This window comes from Molothrus aeneus, chromosome 5 (assembly GCF_037042795.1).
Source record: "Molothrus aeneus isolate 106 chromosome 5, BPBGC_Maene_1.0, whole genome shotgun sequence".
Classification (NCBI taxonomy): domain Eukaryota; kingdom Metazoa; phylum Chordata; class Aves; order Passeriformes; family Icteridae; genus Molothrus; species Molothrus aeneus.
In genome coordinates this window covers 26,532,467-26,538,815 of record NC_089650.1, presented here as the reverse complement: position 1 = coordinate 26,538,815, position 6,349 = coordinate 26,532,467, and the positions used below count along the sequence as shown (strand labels likewise).

The window sequence follows — 6,349 nt, the reverse complement described above, 5'->3', positions numbered from 1 at the left end:
TGTGCACTTCCCAACCAAGTTCAGCCCTGTTTTCTCATATTTTATTAGATTTAAAAAGAAAAAAAAAAAGGAGGGGGGAGAGGGAGCTGAGAGATATGTTTTCCTACTTTAAACCTGGATTTACTCATTTGGAAATAAATTTCATCCATGATTCAGTTTTGGCAGTAGAACTTCACAAACTGATTACAGCAACTGTTTAACATTATACCTCACTATGCTGGGCTAAAATAACCCCAGATTATTCCTGGAATAAACAGAGTTACACTGAGAGTCAACCTATGAAGTGAAAACTGTGTACATGAAAGTAGAGATTACTAATGAGGTGCTTAAAACTTTCAGCCAAGGTAAAGAACTTAATGACATGGGGGTGGCAAAGATGAAGCTAGATAAAAGAATACCTTTTCACAGCTTTATATTCAAGTCATTTTTCTTGTGTACAACCACTACAGAGCTCTCCTAGCCCTTAGAGGTAGCCAATCAAAAAAGTGCAAAAATGGCAGATGACTAAAGCATCCTTAAATACAAGCAGCATACCGTGTGCTCAGCGTCTGCATCAGCTAATTAAAACAAAGGCTGAAAGGATCAGCAGCAGATACATTACATGGCTTGCTTTTATGTAAGTTGGATTTATTTGTGTTCATGCTTACAGATAAACAGCTCATGATACAAGAAACCGCCTGTATTTCATCTGTTCATGTGATGTTTTGTTTCTTGAAAGCTTCTCATGAGTAAAAAAAAAAAAAAAAGAAAAAGAAAAAGCCCTTCCTATAGCTACATTTTATCATCAAAGACAATGGGAGTGAAGAATTATGGTTTACTCACCCACACACTGAAGAAAATTGTATTTATGTCATTCCTGCACCCTGATTGGCTGAAGATTGCAAGGAATAGATATATTTTCTTTCTCCTTTCTTTTGTTGCTTGTTTTTAGCAAAATTGAACACCCTCTTTCCTGGGGTTTCCCACTTGTCCATCCAAAACCTTTAATGGGATTTTACCTAAGGAGCTTAGAAACACTCCCAGACCATGGGAATGATTTTTTTGTTCTATTTCTGTTACCAAGATGTTTTTTAAAACACAAAAGAAGCATCTTCTTCTGGTTTTGCTTTTAAGGCAGTGAGGAAGAAAGGCATTGAACAAACACATAGCATAAAAGTAATGAAATATCCAGTGAATTTCCTCTATAAGTTTATTATTTTTTCTACTTCAGTCACACACAGCTAAGAAGCATTTAAATGATGCAAATTATTAAAAAGGATTATTACACACACCACAGTTTCATCTGCCACTTTTCTACCAGACAATGATTTTTCCCCCCTCAACCACCACTTTCAAGTTCTACAGCTTAGTGTAACCATTTTAATTTTTTTCTTTCTGGAAGGCATGAAGATAAACCATGCATGAATCAATACACGAATGAATCAGCCTCTGGTCTAGCTTACTTATGTACTCATCATTCATATCCTTGCATAATTTACAGAAATTGAAACTGTATCTGGGCTTTGCATTCAGCTGAATGTGGCTTGTTTACACAGTCCAATAGGGTTCCATCTTCCAAAAAAGCTAATTTGTAGGAATTGTTAAAGCAGGATAAAAACACCTAAAGCTTTGTGCTAAAGAGTTGTAGTTAAGAACCAAGGTATCCCAGTACTTTAAGACAAAGCTTGGTAGGATTGCCAGTCTCTGGGCTTCACTATATGGTCTGACTTAATTCAAAGGGAATTTTGGCTGCAGGTTCCTGTAAGGCACTGAGAAATCTCCCACATCCAGCTGTTCCCAGCTCCTGGGGTTGTCCCTCGGATAGCCAGGATTCAGTTTCTGGGACCACCACTGCCTAAGTAGCTGACTTTGGATCTTAAACTCAATTGTCTTCTGCCAACAACCTTAAAGAGAACAAGATTTTATGTCACAAAAGCAGTCACAGTTACTATTCTGAACATTTTTTGAAAACTCTATTTTTATCAGTATGTTCCCTTTTCCTTTCTGTATCCTTTCTTGACATGTATCAAAGGGACAAAGACTAATGGGAGCACAAAGCCTGGCAGATTCCCCCAGAGAGCCCCTTGGGGAATGATATTCTTCCTCCATTCACTCCCCTTCCTCACAAATACACCCTACAGTTCTGCCAGGCACCGGTGGAAACCAGGGGCCCTTGCAGGCTACCTGCCTCTACAGCCTGTCTTACTTTGGATTTCACTGGCCTTTGGTAGGGCAACTCTGTTTCTATTGTCTCCTGGTTGCATTCTTCCAGAGATACATATTTTATATTCTGAATTTTAAAAGTTTCCAGGGAAGGATTTGTGTCTCTCTCGAGTATTTGTTTGAAGTGCTCAGATTTAGCAGTTACAATTACAAAACAGTAGAAGCCTGTATGTGAGGAAAGACTTTTCTGGGTTGGAAGGATATTTCCACTTTGATTGTTACTGTCAAAGGGGATTTCACAGCTATCCACATTACATCTCACCTGTGCAGCTGACATCAGAGCAACCTTTGCTGCCTGAGTAAAAGGAAACTTGGGGAGATACATTATTCAGTTTTGTACGGAGAAGGAATGGAAAATGTGTTTTCAGAAGCAGTCTAGAGCTCCACATTTAATAACATCTGTATTTTAAAAGAAACACTGGAGCGTGGCCTTAATGAGTTATTGTTATTTCCTAAAGGCACAGCTTAAACCCTTGGTTCTGTGAAAGTCAGAAATCTCCAAACAGCCGTGTCCCATTAGCACAGCACATCAAACATCACAGGCTGATTTTAGTTCAGCTGAAGGCTGGGGATTTACATCACTGACAGCAGCCATGCATATGGTCACATACAGTCAGGAAATGAATAACTCTGCTTGAACCAAAGTGAGCAAGGGTACAATAAAAACATATCCTGCAAAGGGATCTGTGAAGGGAAATGGGAGGAAAGCTGAGCTCACACGAGAATAACAAAGCCTGTCTCATTCTAGACCCCACTCCTCTGCAAAACACAGCACAGGAAAGGGCCCAAAGCTCAAAATATTACCAGGGAAATATTTCCAGGCCAGTAACTCAGCCTGCATGACAGTCTGTACCCAGGGTGTCAAGAGGGCACCGAAAGGTCCTCCTTGTTCTGAGAAGCCTGACTTCTGAGCAGAGCCCACTCCTGGGGTGCAGGATACTGATGAATATATTTGGCTTGTCACTGAGGAATAAGTTTTGCTTGTCAGTCACCCAAATGGCAATGGTAACAAAGAGGTCAAGACTGCTTGCTCTATATCTGCTTATGAAGTAAGAAACTGCATATTTTATTTGGCTAAGTCAAGCACAGTTTTAATATTTGTTTCTGTAACCACAGATGGATTTTGGAGGCAGTTAAACAGCAACCATGCACAGACAGTCTGGGAGACAGTACAAGAGCATGTATTCTCTTGGTATTTCTGATGTTCCCAAAGAGAAACAAACACAAGGGAAAAAAGGTGTGAGTCCTTTATGACACACTATAATACAGTGAGAAGAAGAATAAATTCTGGTTTGGTTTGGTGTGCATTGTGTGGTATTTTGCCCTCAGTGACTTCAGTCTGTCACCTCAGGCAGAAAGGAACTCTATTGACCTTCCTGGAAAGTGTGTTGCCAGAAAGGAAGTAGTACCAGTCAGTCACTGAGGGGTCAAAAAGAAAATATACCTACTCTTGCTTAAAAATTAAGCAGCTTTGCATCATGACGCTTTGGTGACTTTTTCTGTTTCAGTGACATAGAACATGCCCCACTTGTTTGCAGGGAGATGTTTGTGTAGGACAGACATATGCCTTATTGATATCTTTGGCCACCTACTTTCTTGCATTGTCTGTTCTGGCATTAGTGTTTTATTGATTGTTTGCATAATCAGCATATCCATTCATACAGTAATTAAAATCAGAAGTATTTCATTGTGTGGATATCTGCACTGGGTTGTGACACCTGACCTAGGCAGCGCACATGAACATCTTTTATTCATAAATTCTGTGATCTGGAAGTAGAATTATTTTGAAGTAATTAGCCATCACAGATAAGAACTAAATCAGATAACAATGAAATGAAATGAAATATAAAATTAATTGTTTCTTCTCTCAGACTGCCATTAAATGGCAAAAACTTCAGTGTGTTTGGCAGAGTACTTCACTTCCTCTTCTGAATATTTGTGTGAAATGAAAGGTACATTTTGTATTGATGTAACTACATGACATCTAAAAATAAATACTTTGTGATCTCACCTTCAACCAGAAGTAAATGTGAGCAAAGCTAAACTTACTTCTTCAGAGGAATGTAGATGGATGCTAAAGGCATGCAGACAAAAGAGATGCTTGGGCCACATGGGCTAATGGTGCTATTTGCAGCACTAATTCAAAGTACTCTGAAGTCAGTAACCACATACTTGGCCTCGATGCACATCAAACCTTTGGTTCCTGTGACAAAAATAAGAATTTGCTTGAACTGGTATGAGAATTTCAGTTTGCACTTGAATTTCAGTAAAGCAAATGATGTAATCTGTACTTTCTTTAGGTTATCGTAATTTCTTTGTTGACAGCTGAGGAGGGTTTGTTCCTCAGATGTAGATGAGATGTGCACTTGTACATTTTGTTAAAGAAAACAGATATCAAGGTAGAATTAAGTGCTTGAAGACTACTGACAGTAAAAGACAAATGGAGGCAACACACACTGCACACTGCAGCAAAACCAGGTTGGACATTATTTAAAGCTTTTTATGGTACCTGTTCAAGAAGAAATTCTCAAAATTACTTTCAAGAAACTAAACCTTGCAGCTAAATTAATGGCTCACTATTCCAGCTTTCTTTGGGGACCCTAGATAAACGAACATTTGCTTTTCATATTTGGAGTTACCCTTTTTTGTGTGTCACCACACTTGTGTGATCCTACCTGCTGATCCTGTCTTCCCAAGGGATGCATAGCTCTGGCTGCCAGCCACCATCAGGACACAGTGTTTCTCAGCTTGGAGCTTTGTTTGCAAAATCTGGAAAGAAGGGAACCAGTCTGAGCCATGAAACATCTTTATGCTGCCACTCAGGGTCACACTGCAACAGGGACCCTCTGCCAGCCATGGGTCTGATGACTCCACACAGCCCCTGTCTTCCCCACGAGTGCCTGAGGCCACCCAGGTACCCTGAGCTTCACATAGGTGGGACTCCTGGGTCAGCCACAGCTGCAGCCTCCCACAGCCCAAATGGTGATGGCAGCTCCCCAAGGTGGCCATGACCAAAGTCACGGATGCAGGCAGGAGCAGCCTCCCTCCCAGAGCATCTCCCTGCTGTGGGCAGTGGTGCCTACAGCACTTCCCACACTCTGGAAAGTACGGCAGACACTGGTTTTCTGAGCTAGCCTCTCTGACCTTGCAATTATGAGAATATGGAGTCATCACATTGCCATGCCAGTGGCAAAGAGGCTTAAAATCTGCCCCCAACTGTTTCCCAGAGGGTGTTTACTTCCTCCCAGCTGACAGGCATGACTGACTGTACAAACACTCCTTGCACCTGTGAGGACAAAACAAAAAAAAAAGGAAACCTTCAGCAGCAATTTAAGTTTGTGTGAGAGTAAGTTTGTGTGACTTTACTCTCAGAAACACTAAGAGTGATTATATGGCAGGTAGCTGCCTCTTAGCTGGGAGATGGTAACAAACAGCTGCAAGTTCAAAGACCAGCTGGAGTCACCTCTACAGTTATGATAATAAATAGGGTACAAATGATAACAGCGTGTGAAACAGAATTGCCATTAGACTTAACAACAAATGGGCAATTGCTCCCAAATCCCTTCAATATTGAAAAGTGCAAATCAACTATTTTAGCCCCATGTTAAGTAAACAGACTTGGGCTCTTCCAGGCAGGGAGCATCAGCTATGAATTCAAAGAGAAGAGCAGCAAAACAGGGACCCACCCTGAGCAAAGGTCCTACAGGGTGGCAGCAGCATCTGTCTGGTGCTCATTCCCCTCAGCACGTCCTTTGCCTACATGAAGGATGAACCCTGGCTGGAGAATCACAGCTAAAAAAATGAGATAGTGGGCTAGCCATGAAAAAGGGATCATTAAACCTGAAAGTGGGAAAAACTCAAAAGAACAGAAAAGGGAAGACCAGAGGGATGTGGAAAAGAAAATTGTCCAGAAGAAAAAAATCACCTCTGACTGGTGATTGTCAGAGGATGGCCATTTCACTCCTGCCAACCCATTCCCCACAGGAGGTGGGAGTGCTGCAGGAAGGAGCAGGGTGGCTCTGAGCACCCCATTCTGCCTCTGAGCCAGGACTGGAGAAAAGGCTGTGCTGGACCCTGATGGGTGACTGACTGCATGGCATGAAGTGTTGGTGCCTGGGTGAGACAGAAAGCCAAAGCCTTCTTTACT

At 41.4% G+C, this 6,349-nt stretch overlaps 1 long non-coding RNA gene across 1 annotated transcript; it reads right to left on the bottom strand.

Annotated features, from left to right (window-relative positions):
* Nucleotides 1–1,695: 1,695 nt before the first annotated feature.
* Nucleotides 1,696–4,973, bottom strand: LOC136557383 (uncharacterized). The gene is made up of 3 exons (XR_010783760.1): nt 4,878–4,973; nt 4,252–4,405; nt 1,696–1,883 (listed from the first exon to the last, which is right to left on the bottom strand). It is a non-coding gene; the product is annotated as an uncharacterized lncRNA (long non-coding RNA).
* Nucleotides 4,974–6,349: the final 1,376 nt, after the last annotated feature.